This window comes from Camelina sativa, chromosome 10 (genome assembly GCF_000633955.1).
Source record: "Camelina sativa cultivar DH55 chromosome 10, Cs, whole genome shotgun sequence".
Classification (NCBI taxonomy): Eukaryota; Viridiplantae; Streptophyta; class Magnoliopsida; order Brassicales; family Brassicaceae; genus Camelina; species Camelina sativa.
This window is the reverse complement of record NC_025694.1, coordinates 17,419,438-17,434,211: the sequence shown is the minus strand read 5'-3', so window position 1 is coordinate 17,434,211 and position 14,774 is coordinate 17,419,438. Positions and strand designations below refer to the sequence as shown.

The 14,774-nt window shown below is 33.0% G+C and overlaps 1 long non-coding RNA gene across 3 annotated transcripts; it reads right to left on the bottom strand.

Annotated features, from left to right (window-relative positions):
- Positions 11,075 to 12,786, bottom strand: LOC104719203. Of its 3 annotated transcripts, none has more exons than XR_756553.2 (6): positions 12,524 to 12,785; positions 12,329 to 12,413; positions 12,041 to 12,167; positions 11,798 to 11,898; positions 11,531 to 11,655; positions 11,075 to 11,412 (listed from the first exon to the last, which is right to left on the bottom strand). It is a non-coding gene; the product is annotated as an uncharacterized LOC104719203 (long non-coding RNA). The 3 variants fall into 3 exon arrangements; XR_002033713.1 differs by having other exon boundaries at positions 11,075 to 11,409; XR_756552.2 differs by having other exon boundaries at positions 11,075 to 11,655; positions 12,524 to 12,786.

The window sequence follows — 14,774 nt, the reverse complement described above, 5'->3', positions numbered from 1 at the left end:
AAAGGAAAATTGATTGATGATTTCTCAAATGAGATTACATGTGTTTATAAAGATATAGAAAACTTGATCACAAAGCCAAGTATTATTCTTGAAACTAAAACAAAATAAAGATAGATAGTTGAATGAAGATTCAACTCTTGAAGTTTGTCTTCCCAAGTTGTCTTTCCCAAGGTGAGTTGAACTCCATTTTCGTCACTCCTCTTTGACCACAAAACAAAGTGATTATTTAGGGCTTTCTTGAACTTGAATTAGGCTCAAAGTGGGCTGGACTTGATAGGTATCATCCCCAATAGTTTTTCTCATGCTCTCTTTGGCCATAAGCTCTTGTATAAGCTCATTTAGTGCATTTTTTAGCTTCTTAGCTTTTGCTATAGTCATTGGTCCTTCAGGTACAAGCAATGGTTCCTCCGCTACAAGCTCCTCGGGTTCAAGCTGAGCTACAAGTTACTCAGGTTCAAGCTCATACTCCTTAGCTCCATCCATGATCACATCATCCCCTCCTCTTGAAAAGGATTTGACCTCAAATCTGGATCATCTGCCACAAATGGAGCCAATCAACAACATTAAAAATCGAACTCACTTTGTACTTACCTTGCAAGTCGAGTTTGTAAGCATTGTCATTGATTTTTGTCAAGACTTTGAACGGACCATCAACATGTGGCATTAACGTAGATTCTCTTTCAGCTGGGAAACGTTCCTTTATCAATTGTATCCACACTAGGTCTCCTACTTTAAACACCAGCCGACGTCTTCCTTTGTTTGCTTGCTTCTCATATTGCTTTGTCTTTGCTTCATTATTGAGTCGGGCTTTCTCATGAATCTACTTAATAAGTTCAGCTTTCTTTTTCCCATCCATACTAACTCTTTCACTCAAAGGCAAAGGGATTAGATCCAAAGGCGTTAGAGGATTGAAACCATAGACAATTTGGAAAAGAGAATACTTAGTAGCAGAATGAACTAAGTGATTATATGCAAACTCAACATGAAGCAAACATTCTTCCGAAGATTTGATGTTCTTTTTAAGGATAGCACGCAAAAGAGTAGACAAAATTCTATTCACTACCTCGGTTTGTCCGTCAGTTTGAGGATGACAAGTAGTTGAAAACAACAGCTTAGTTCCTAACTTAGACCACAAAATTTTCCAGAAATAGCTTAAGAACTTAGTATCTCTATCAGAAACAATAGTTCTAGGCATGCCATGCAATCAAACAATTTCTCTAAAGAACAATTCAGCAACGTTTGTAGCATCATCAGTTTTGTGATATGGGATGAAGTGTGCCATCTTAGAAAATCTATCAAGAACCACAAAGACATAATCTCTACCTTTTTTTGTTCTAGGTAATCCTAACACAAAATCCATTGACAGATCATTCCAAGGTTCAGTAGNTCCATTGACAGATCAGTCCAAGGTTCAGTAGGAATGGGTAAAGGAGTATACAAACCGTGGGGTTGAAGTTTAGACTTAGCTTGCTTACAAGTGACACACCTCCCACATATTCTTTCCACATCCCTCATTAAGTTCGGCCAGTGGAAATGCTCATGAACCACTTTGTGGGTCTTCTTTACTCCAAAATGTCCCATCAATCCACTTCAATGTGCTTTCCTGACAAATAACTCCATCAAATAACATTGGGACACACAAAGACGGTTATCAAAGAATAGGAAACCAGACATTTGATAATATTTCCCATAAGCGACTTTAGAGCATTTTCTATAAATCTCTTTAAATTCCTGGTCAGTTGTATACAATTGCTTCATGAAGTCAAAACCAAGAAACTTAGTCTCAAGAGCTGAAAGAAGAACATACCTTCTAGACAAGGCATCAGCCACCACATTTTCCTTACCTTTTTTGTATTTTATGACGTAGAGAAAGGTCTCAATGAATTCAACCCAACGAGCGTGCCTTTTGTTCAACTTTTGCTGGCCTCTTAGGTGCTTCAAGGATTGGTGATTTGTGTGAATTACAAACTCATTTGGCCAAAGATAATGTTGCCATGTTTGGAGTGCCCTAACCAAAGCGTATAGCTCTTGGACATAAGTGGGGTAATTGAGTGTATTTCCTCCTAATTTCTCACTGAAGTAGGCAATGGGTTTCTTTTCCTGCATCAACACAGCACCAATACCCACTCCTGAGGTATCACATTCTATCTCAAAGGTTTTGGAGAAATCCGGAAGTGTAAGTAAAGGAGCTTAAGTTAACTTCCCTTTAAGTATCTGAAACACCTCCTCTTGAGCTTGTTCCCACATGAAACCAACATTCTTCTTGATTACCTCTGTGAGTGGAGCTGCTATTTTGCTGAAGTTCTGAACAAACCTCCGGTAGAACCTAGCTAGCCCATGAAAGCTCCTTACCTCTCCAACGGTTTTGGGGCTAGGCCAATCACGGATCGCCTTGATCTTTTCTTCATCCACCCTGATTCCATCAGCATCTACAATAAAACCTAAGAAAACCACGTGATCTGTTCCAAAAGAGCACTTCTTAAGATTTGCAAATAACCTTTCTTTCCTAAGGACAGATTTCAAATGCAACTTATGTTCCTCACGGTTCTTGCTATAGATAAGAATGTCATCAAAGTAGACAACAACAAAATGACCAATAAAAGATTGCAAGATATGATTCATCAAACGCATGAATGTACTAGGTGCATTAGTAAGGCCAAAAGGCATGACAAGCCACTCATACAATCCTAGCTTAGTTTTGAATGCGGTCTTCCATTCATCACTTTCTATCATGTGAATTTGGTGATAACCACTTTTTAAATCTATTTTAGAGAAAACAGAAGAACCATGCAATTCATCTAGCATGTCATCAAGCGTAGGATCAGATGCCTATACTTTACCGTAATGTTGTTGATGGCATGGCAGTCTACACACATGCGCCAAGAGCCATCCTTCTTAGGCACAAAAAGAACTAGTACAGCACATGGGCTTAGGCTCTCCCTGATGTAACCTTTTTCAAGAAGTTCTCCTATCTGCTTTTGAAGTTCCTTTGTTTCCAACGGATTGGTTCGATAAGCCGGCCGGTTTGGAAGTGACGCACCTGGGACAAAATCAATTTGGTGTTATGTGCCTCTTATTGTTGGCAAACCGTTAGGGTTCTCTTCTGGAAAGATATTTGAGAATTCCTGCAAAACATCTATCAAATCACTCGGGAGCTTCGGTGCAAGGTCAGAAAATGCTACTAGTGTTTCTTTATACACAAGTAAAAGCAATGGTTGTTGGGAGTACAAAGATTTCCTTACTTGACTCTCTTTGACAAAGAAGTTGAAGTTCTTAGGAGATACCTTAGGTTTTGCTGGTTTAATTTCTTTGTCTCGGCTTTTCTTCAATTGGACATGGTCTTGATGGACCTCCAACGGAGTTAAAGGAACAAGAGTGATCTTCTTTCCTTTATGTTCAAAGGAATGCCGGTTGGTGTAGCTATCATGTATCGCCCTTTTGTCAAATTGCCTAGGTCGTCCTAGAAGAATATGGCTTGCGTCCATTGGAAGGACATTGCACATGATCTCGTCTTCATATCGGCCGATGGTAAGAGGAACTGTGACTTGCTCTCTGACGTACTGTTCGCCCATTTCATTCAACCATTCCAGTTTAGAAGGTCGCGGATGAGGTCTTGTCTCAAGTCCAAGCTTCCTAACAAGAGTATCACTAGCAACATTAGTACAACTTCCACTGTCAATGATCAAAGAACAAACTTTATCTTTAACTAAACATCTAGAGTGAAAGAGATTCTCCCTTTGTTCTCGGTCATTGGACTTAGGCTGAAAGCTCAATGATCTCCTAGTGACCAGAAGTGTCCCTGGAGTTGGATATTCAAACTGCTCTTCCTCTTCATCAAAGATTGGACCAAGATCTTCCTCTTTTTCTTTATCATCCTTAGACTTCACTTCACTGTTGTCTAGGAGGATCATTACCTTTTGATTCGGACATTTGTTGGCATAATGTCCCAAGTCCTTGACATTTGAAACACTGAATATCCCTTGCCTGATTGTTGGTCTCGACTGCCTTTCCTTTATCAAGACGAGTAGGAGCATTAGTCTTAAAAACTGAATTTGATGGGGTTTGAGACTTAACTTTATCTTGATAAATTGGTTTTGAAGTAAAGGATGGTTTAGAGAAACCCTTCCTCTTGGTTTGTTATTCGATTAGAATCGCCTTGTGCAACATTCCCTCTAAGCTTTCATATTCTTGAAGTTCCATTCTGTCTTGAATGTCCCGATTGAGGCCTACAAGGAATTTGGCCATGGTAGCTTCTAAGGTTTCATCTACGTCTGCCTTGATCATTAAGCTTTACAGATTTGGTTCCTTGAAGCAAACGTCTGAGTTTTTGGTGGATATCTCTGTGGTAATGAGCCGGCACAAACAGTTTCCTCATCAAGGTAGTGAGCTCATCCCATGAAGTTATTGGTCTTCCACCTGTTCTTCTCCTGTGGGTCATAACTTGATCATACCAGTTAATAGCATAGCCTACAAACTCAGTTGTTGCTAACCTAACTCCATTTTCCTTTCTAATTCTAGGTAAACATACGGATCGTTTTTACCTTTAAAGGTTGGAATTTTAAGTTTTAAACCACCTAAATTGTCATTTCTTGTACCAAAAGGATTAACATCACCATGATCAAGGTTTCTATGACTTCGTCTAGGTCGGTGATGGATCGATCATCTTCTTCATGAAAGTCTTCTTCTTCAATTTCCTCCTCGGGCCAGTAAGTCCTCCTTGAACGTTCTCTCCTGGCTGCGGGTCTAGAACGAGTTTGTTGGTTATTCTGAATCTCGTCGAGCCTTTGGTGTAGTTCTTCTAGACCTGTATTCATAAGGTTAGTAATAGTGTCATTTAATGCCCGGCGACAGAATTCCCTGGTCGATCGCGTTCTCCATCACTTTCCATGGTTTCCTGAAAACTTAACACCAAAAGTTAGCAGATAAAAAATCCTCACACGCAAAAGTGTTTCTCTCTATTTTTTTGGTAGGTCACTCAAGAGCTTTCTCTCTAAGTTCTAAGAGAACAAATCCAAGCAACCCAATGGAATTCCCAAGCAACAAGCGAAGAAGGAAGATAGAAAGACAAGAGGATTTTGTGAAATCTGTTTTAACCACTCCAAGGCTGGATTTCTCCTCAGACATCAGGATTTCTCTTCCACCACCTAACCAAATGCAAATCCGTTTTTTTATATCTATATTAGGATTTTTTTTTTTTTCTTTTTTTTGTTTTTCTTGAAAATAGAGATGGCCTAGGTAAGGATATGACCCAGATTTAAGATAGAAATAAGAAGAAGTATTTAGAAATGGAAGATGAGAAGATGAACAGACAAATACCGGTTGAGTGGCTTTGATACCACTTGATACACCCAAAATTCGAGGATCACTCAGCTGGATTAAAAATGATAGAAACTCGCCAAGGTGCAAGATGCAACAAGGGAGATTTGATGGATTGAGGGGTTGCACAGCAGTTGCGAAAGACTGCTGATTTTCCCAACTCCAATCGCTTCTAGATATGACACATTAGTCCAGCAAGAGAAGGCTGTTGCTTGGATATTACACACCAAGAAACAAAGAAATGTTCTAGACAAAGAACAAAGAGATAAACTCTTAAAATGAAAAAGGAAAATTGATTGATGATTTCTCAAATGAGCTTACATGTGTTTATAAAGAGATAGAATACTTGATCACAAAGCCAAGTATTATTCTTGAAACTAAAACACAATAAAGATAGATAGTTGAATGAAGATTCAACTCTTGAAGTTTGTCTTCCCAAGGTGTCCTTCCCAAGGTGAGTTGAACTCCATTTTCGTCACTCCTCTTTGACCACAAAACAAAGTGATTATTTTGGGTTTTCTTGAACTTGAATTAGGCTCAAAGTGGGCTGGACTTGATAGGTATCATCCCCAATAGTTTTTCTCATTCTCTCTAAGGCCATAAGCTCTTGAATAAGCCCATTTAGTGCATTTCTTAGCTTCTTAGTTTTTGCTCTAGTCATTGGTCCTTCAGGTACAAGCAATGGTTCCTCCACTATAAGCTCCTCAAGTTCAAGCTCAGCTACAAGTTCCTCAGGTTCAAGCTTAGCTACAAGCTCCTCCTCCTTAGCTCAATCCATGATCACATCATGATATGTAGGGATGGTAACAATTTTTTAAAGCCTCCCGGACGTAGCACACTAACTGTCGGATAAGGATGGGCTCACGGGCTAGTGAGAGGACGTGAGGCCCATTAATGAATGTGTGCCCATGGACTGGGATTGGACATGGCTCACTAAGAGGTGGTGGTTGAGGCATTACAAGTGGAATCAGAGTCGAACCCAGATGAGTGTGAAGTCGAGTAGGCTCACACCATGAGGGGTAACGATCTTGGTGCGCAACGAGAACGTTGCGATATGTTAGTAGGGGTGAATTCTGACACCCCAATTTCAGAGACTTGCGGAGAGGTTTAAAATAATTGATTTGACCACCTATGTCACCAAAGTGCACTTATCTTTTCGGTCAAGGGTCCCGAGAGAACTCCAGAGTTAAGCGTGCTTGAGCTGGAGTAGTCTTAAGATGGGTGACCTTCCGTGAAGTGACTGTCAGAACAGTGCGAGTGAAGACAAAACACAGGAAAAGATCATGTGGTGATTTGTAGGGACGGTAACAAGTCTTTAAAGCCTCCCGGACGTAGCAAACTGACCGTTGGATAAGGATGGGCTCACAGGCCTAGTGAGAGGATGTGAGGCCCATTAAAGAAAGTGGGCCCACATACTGGGATTGGACATGGGATCCACTGAGAGGTGGCGGTTGGGGCGTTACAAAACCTCTCCGCAAGTCTCTGAAACTGGAGTGTCACAAAATGTCTTGAGAGAATCATTGTATTCAAGAATCATTATTTCGATATGTTGCGCATTGTGAATACAAGTTTGAAAACTTTCACCGTAAAAAACACCACTACTTAAAAAATAGAGATTATTAGCATTTTAGTACATTTTCTAAACATAATTATAAATGTAGTACATATACTATTCATAATTGGAGAATTAGTCAGGGTCCCACTTGTGAGATAGAATATTTGTGAGATAAAATTGTAAGAGAGAAGAGAAATGAGATGGTGTGTGTGGGTGAGAGAGAGAAATAGGGAAAAAGATTTTTTTTTTTTTTTTTTGCTAGCACATCCTATCATTTCTATCTTTATTTATTTTTTATAGTTTGATATTTGTTTTGTTTGTTGATTTTATTTTGATAATGTTAAATATTTTTTACAAATTTTGTTTCCGTACACATTAATAAGTGTACGGATGTTTGTACATCTTATTAAGTGTACATATATATGCACACTTTATTAAATATACAGATGTCTCTGCATTATAGTAAGTATATACATTACATCTATATACTTAATAATGTGTAGAGACTTTTGTACACTTAATAAGGTGTGCAGATATATGTACATTTAATAAGGCGTACGGACATCCGTACACTTAATAATGTATACAGACACTTAATAATGTGTACAGACATCCGTAAACTTAATAAAGTGTACGGATACAAAAGATGTATATAATATATTTAAAATTTATTAAACAAAATGCATATCAAATTATAAAGAAAAAATATAGATATTTTTGTATTTGAAATTTTTTCTAAATAAAGATTATATTAACAACTATTTAAATAATTATCACAATTTTTCAATCTCACAAATGGGTCCTACATAGCTCTCCTATCTCACACACACTCACACACAAACATTCTCTTACCTATTTTGCCAATTATAAATAGTGTTTGTACTAAAACACTAATTAAGTTCCAAAATATACTATAATGCCAAGATAACCTAAAAAATAATACCTTATTATGTTACCCTAACCATGGACAAGTTACTAAGTTTTGTTACATTTAATTTAGCTTAACAATTTTTGTAACTCCATTAATTAAAATTTGGTGATCTTTCACAATTTCTGGATTTTTTTTTGTCAAACCATTATGTATGTTTTCTCATAATATTTTAATAACTAATTGCAGGAAACAAAGACCAAGAATTCTATGTCGCAATTATAAAAGTCTTTAAATAGTAAGTGTCTAGCAAAGCATTAGAAAATAATTAAATAGTTTTTTTTTGTTAAAATGTTTATGCACTATTTAAAATAATTTATAAGAATTTTTTGAAAATGAAAAATGTGGTTGCATCATTCTATGCAATTAACTTCTCACCATTTGATTAGATATTTTTTTGATTAAATAAATTTTCATTAGATAGAAAATTATGTTTTATTATAATGATTACAAATTAAGGAAAACAATATATATATATATATATATGCGAATATTTTTAAAGCATCACTTAATTGTTATAACAGAAGGAGTAATTAAGTTTACATGTTTCAATATTAAAAATGTAAACACTAGGTAGTAACGGAACAAAACATTTTAATATAAATTTTAAATTCGTAAAATGATTAAGAATTATATTAACCCGGGTGTTATAGCACATGTGTGCTATTTTCATATAAATTAATAAAATTTAAACTTAGACGTAATTAGTTTGGAACAGGAAACATATCCCATCCCAAACCATCCCCTGGTGTCCCGTTTTATCTCGTTTCATCTTGTCTCGTTTCATCACGTCTCTCGTCTCATCCTGTATCCATCATAATTTTTTTGTCTTATGTTTTTTTCTCTTTTAAATAATTACTCGTTAGATAATATTCATTAAAAGAGATTGGTAAGAAATTTAGACGGCATACCAGAGTTCTTTTTAGTTAGTTGAAATTATCCAAAAAAAATATTTCCAAAAACTATATAATTGTTTTCGAAAATACCAAAATTTTCTAAGTTCTCGTTCCAAAGTGGTTAATTACATGTTGCATAGTCAATCTTTATCTAAATTAGTGAAAGCTTGATACTTGAATTTATCTACCTATATTTTTGTATTTCGTACTTTTATCTAAAATTTATGTCCCTTTAAAAAAATATTCAATATATTGTTTTTCATTATTCCACTTACCCGTTTCAGTTTATATATGTTATTTATTGTCTTACTACCATAAATAGACTGGATTTTTTCTCAAAATTTAATTATTATTTGTTAAAGTATATGTACTTAACTAGTAAATTAAATTACTAAAAAAACTGTGGTAAACCATATATTAAGTTAAATAATAAACCCTTTTAGATCCTAAATTTTTAATTGTATAATATTAGTATTTTCCATAAAAATTAGTTGGCCATTCTTTTACGGTGTTGTCAATATTTTAGTATATATGTAGAATACCACAAACAATACCAAAAATAAACATTATCATCATTTTCATTAGCTGAAAAATATACAATTTTTTTACAATCCATTCATACTAATCAAGCACAACTCATGTTTGTTGAAAATGTTGAAGTAATCTTGTTACGGGGTGTTAAATCTTGTCCAGTCCCATCCCATCCCATCTCGATCCATCCCGTTAGAAATTTTATGTCTCGTAACCCATAACCATTCTCTTTTTAAATAATTATCCATAAAATAATGTTATTATTGAGTTTTAGCTAAGAAATTTAGACATAATACATGTATTTTCATTTGAATGTTTAATTTATATAGTTAGTAGAAATTCTAATTCTCAAAAGATCTCAAAATATTTTCAAAATACCAGTCTCAAAGTAGTTCTTTAAATGTCATACACTCAACTTTTTTTTTAAATCGTTTAAGTACAATGTTTTCTATTATATGAATTACCCATTTCAGACATTTTTCCACTATTTCTCATAGCAATTACATAAATAGACTGGAATAATAATCATAATTTATTTACATGTTATGATATGAAATTATGTGTGTAAACATTAATATTTTTCTGATTATATTAAGAGTATATTTATACGAAAAAATTAATCTTATGATTAAAGATTTTCAATCCGTCTTTTGATTCGATTTAAATTGGAATTATTTAGTGTTTTTGGATCTTTTTATTCAATTTTGGTTGAAATTATTTAGTGTTTTTATGATATCCATAAAAACCAAACACACCCCGTGTTTGTTAAAAATGTTAAGTGATTTACTTATATATTTTCAAACTAATCAAAATATTTTTCTTAGTTTGCTTGGAGCTATTAAACCAGAATATCATATTTCACTTTGATTTTAGTTAGATTTTGGAACAGGAAACACGTCTTCTCCCATCTCTTCATGTCTCATCCTGTCCTTTTCCATCGCGTTTCGTATCCGCTAATATACTTACATAGGCTGAAATTTTGTCGTTTTTATGCAAATTAAACGATTTAAACATTTAATAGATTGACATGTGGGATAAGATTTTTACATACATTCTAATTTTCCCCATAATGTACATTTTAAAGTAGCTTAAGGTAAAACTGTTAGACATGTCAAATATGTCATGCGTTTTCGTGAGTAAATAGTATGTCTGCTTCATACCATTTACGCTTACATATGAATAAATCACTCTTTCTAATTTACAAAATATATTTAGAGCTAGAAAATAATACATAATTTTAAACATTACATAATACATAATAATACACATATTCTTTGAAAATAATTTAATTTTATAAGTACTGATATATACTACAAATGATTTAAATATTTTAAGACTTTATATTAGATAAATATATCTAATTATATTTTTGTGTTTTATTTTTTAAAACTCACATTCACGTACAACCTACAATTGAATACTATTTTTAATTAAAAAATTCGACATTGCATTAATTAAGAATGTAATACGTGCTAATTGTTCTTTTTAGTTTTCTATTTTTTTTTTAATATATTAACTAATTATAATATACTTGTTTTGTTAGTTTGTAATGAATTTATGTAACGAAAACTCTTGGTTTTCAAGTTAAAATGTTTATCATTTTTCTCAAAAATGTTAAAATTATTATTTTGGAGTTCTAATAATTGATTAAAAGAAAATCTTAAACGGTTTTACTACATTTCTTTGTTAAGTTATATCAAGTTCAACTGAATTAGATAAAATCCAAAACTAAATATTTTGAAATGAAAATTGGCCATGTTTATTAACCAATCTTGAATAGTATATGAGAGATTTTCGAATACCAACAAAGAGTTTACCTAACTTTGAAGTTAAGAAAAAAAAAACCGATTATCTTTTACACCATTCAATATCCGATTTATCAATGTTGTGAAACAGATATATAATTTAGATTTGAAGAAATATACAAACAAACAAAAATATACGATTTAAAAAGAGTTACTAAGTAAACAATAATGAAGTACAAAAATATTCTCCACTTAAGTCATCCGCCGTCTCCATTAGAAAAGCAACGGGTTGGTTCCTTTGTGATACCAGTTGAGAATAGTGTCTTCACATTAAGTACAAAGACCTCACTACCTCACGGAACACTTTCCATCAGCTTTGCATCCTCATAGCAGAGACCGTATATGTACTTTGTACCTCAGTTCCATCTCTATATGACCCTACTACACAACGCATTCAGAAGCACAATATAGCTACTATCTAAGGTTAACTTTAAGACCAAACAACCTATTATTGCTTCAAACTTACAATAACTTTTAAAACAACCAAAAATAAACTCACTTGGCGTAGTGCATCATTTCAACTTTGCTGCTGGTTTTCCAAGACCATTGAAAAGATTTTTCTCCATTAACAACACAAACACCGCAAGTTCCGGTTGATGACGACTCATCTTCATGATGGTGAACCTGACAAAAAACCACATGTCATATTTACTGTTATTACGAAATTTTACTATAGCCAATAACTTTATACTATCCTCATAGAGAAACCAACCACCTGCTGTACATGGACACAAATAATATAAAAAACACCTGAGAATCAACTTACATTGACACCAGCTGTTGTACATCCTTCTTCATTGCCTCTTTGTATTTATCATTTCCAATGGATCCCATATAACTGGCTGTCCCAGTAATTTGAAGCATCCACTACAGCCACCAGCAAGTAAAAAGAGAACCTCGACTTAGCATATATAAGACGTTCAGTGGAGAAATGATATATCAACCAAAATTTAAAAAATTTAAATTACAATTTTTATTTTTGCTTAAGAAGAGAGAGAGAGAAACGTACCTTCATACCACCAAGGATTCTAACAACAATGTCAACACCTCTCTTTTATTGTATTCTTGACCTGTTGTATAGCTATCACCTCCAAATCAACATATCCAAAACTGAGTTCTTAAAACGCATGCTTTTCCTATTCAAACGAATAGAGCATCAAATATAGTGAGAATGTGGGGAAATATCTTAAGTGATTATGATGATAACTATTGATTCGATTAATCTTTTCAAGACTAAAGAACTTAAAGAAATTCACATCCCTAACTGAATTTCATCATCAACAGATCCAAAACTCACAATTGATTCCAAACTTGATCAAAACCATTAGTAGAAGACCCGCTTTTCATGTGGGATAAAGTTTTTGACCTACCTCTTCCGGTTCCTAAACATCATAAATAAAACTTTCATATCTATAAGCTATCTTTTAAGTTAAACAAATGAATTTTACGAACAAAATTTTTACAAACACTAAGGCAATAAGATTACACTTACCACAGTATGAGGATCAGATCCATAAGCTATCTTTAAGTTCAGCCAAGCCAAAAGATAGATTCGTTTGGCTATCTGCAAAGCTTTTACCCAATAATCCAAATACAACTAATAACTGTTGTTGGTTGATGCTGCTTGGTCCGAATCCTTTTTTCATCTCTGCAGCTTCGTCGGCAAAAGAAAAAGAACTTTTTGCAAAAGGACTTGGAGACGGCGACAAAGAGCATAGAGAGAGAAACAATTTTTTCTAGGTCTTTTAAATGGATGGACACGATCAAATGAATCAATGGTCAGGATTAAATAAAAGGATCCAAAATAATATAAGTGGGTCAAAAAGGGATGCGCGTGTTTATCCGTTTAAAGATGGGAAAATTTCGGTTTTATCCTTTTTTAAATTGATTAAATTGTTCATACCTCCAACAGCATTACTTTACAAATAATAGTAGGATATGATAATTCATTAGTACATATTGAAGTATGAATAAGTCGTAATGAATGCATGACAACATTCTTTCTAATTTTTGTTTTGAGAAAGACAAGCCAAGTACACGTAGCTTCTAATAATCCAATTTATGGGCTGGAATTGATGATCTTTAAAAAAACATTTACCAATTAATGAATTCAAAGCAGCATTAGACACAACAGAACATACGAATTTACCAATTAATGAATTCAAAGCAGCATTAGACACAATAAAACATATGAACATCAATTTTTTTATCGCATTGATTGAGATGAAAACATATATATATATATACTATTAAACCAGGAGTACTCATGGACCATTTTTTTGATTATAACTTTGTTTTGATAGTTTTTAAATAAAATGGTTAGTAATCAATAATAATTAATGCATTAGTATATCATGAAATAAAAATTCTCTAACCATTCAAATTATGTCGGATCTCACGCGGGTCATTTAATACCCGATTAGTTGACACATTTAATTCTTCAAATATATTTCTTATCTATTAATCAACCTTAATCTTGCATAAATCTTAATCGGTTAGAATAATTAATTAAGGAAAACATCTACATCACAATTAAATAAGGAAAACATTTAAATACATAATAAATCAAATCTAAGTTTCTGATTTTTTAAAAATATTTTAGGAAAAAATGAAAAAAACAAGAAAAGGAAATTACAGTTAATATTTGTGCATATTTTTGTCACAGTTTTAGAAACAAATAAATAAATCTAGTTTCATACTGAAAAACAATTTAAAATAAAAATTAAATGAATTAAACAGGTATTTTAAAATAGTAAAGCATTCATTATAGCCTTACTATAAAGTTAATTAATATATACGATATGTGAAATTAAATAAAAATCAATTTAAATTTATTTTAATGGATATATAAAATATATTTAAAATCAAATTATTTGTAAGTACTCTCTAAAACACAAGATATGTAAGAAATATCATTAAAAAATCTTATGTAAGTAATATATTTTGTAATCATAAAAATTATATATATTTATGAAAATAAACTATTTCATGGATTACATTTGTTGCTTAAGAAAAATTATATATAAAAAAAAAAAAAGCAAAGAAATTTCAATACAGGACAGGATGGGATGATATGTATTTGCTATTCTAAAATATTTACGTGTAGGTTATATACGTGCAATAGTCTAAACTAAAACTAAATTAAAATATGTTATTTGGGTTTAACACTTTTAAGCATACCGCTACCGCTTAACACAAATTCCAAAATGATTATTGTATATTTGTTACTATACAAAAGATTAACGATGTCTAAACAACATACTTATCTAAATATGTTTTAATATTTACCATGTAAGTAAAGTAAATATACTACTCAACACTATTTAAAAGTTCGAAATTATAAAAAACACATAAACCAAAACATTTTATGCATTCGAAATATAAATAAATTAATTACAACATGTGTGATCCTGTACTGTAGCATGAGTATCATCTAATATATATATATATATATATATATGTGAAAATAAGATACAATTAATGAATTGATAGACTAAACAATGTGAGAATAATATCATAGCTTCCTACTAAAAATTGGTGATCGTCACAGTGACTTATTCGTTTTCACGAGTTATTGGAGAAACAACTTGAACCAACCTTCAAAACAAAATTTGCTACTCTTTCCAACTTGCATTTGCATAATGAATAACAACATTTCCAGTATTTCCACACATCCTAATGAGTCACTACAACCAAATTGATACAAATATAATGAAAATAATCGGAATCCATTGCCATGGGCT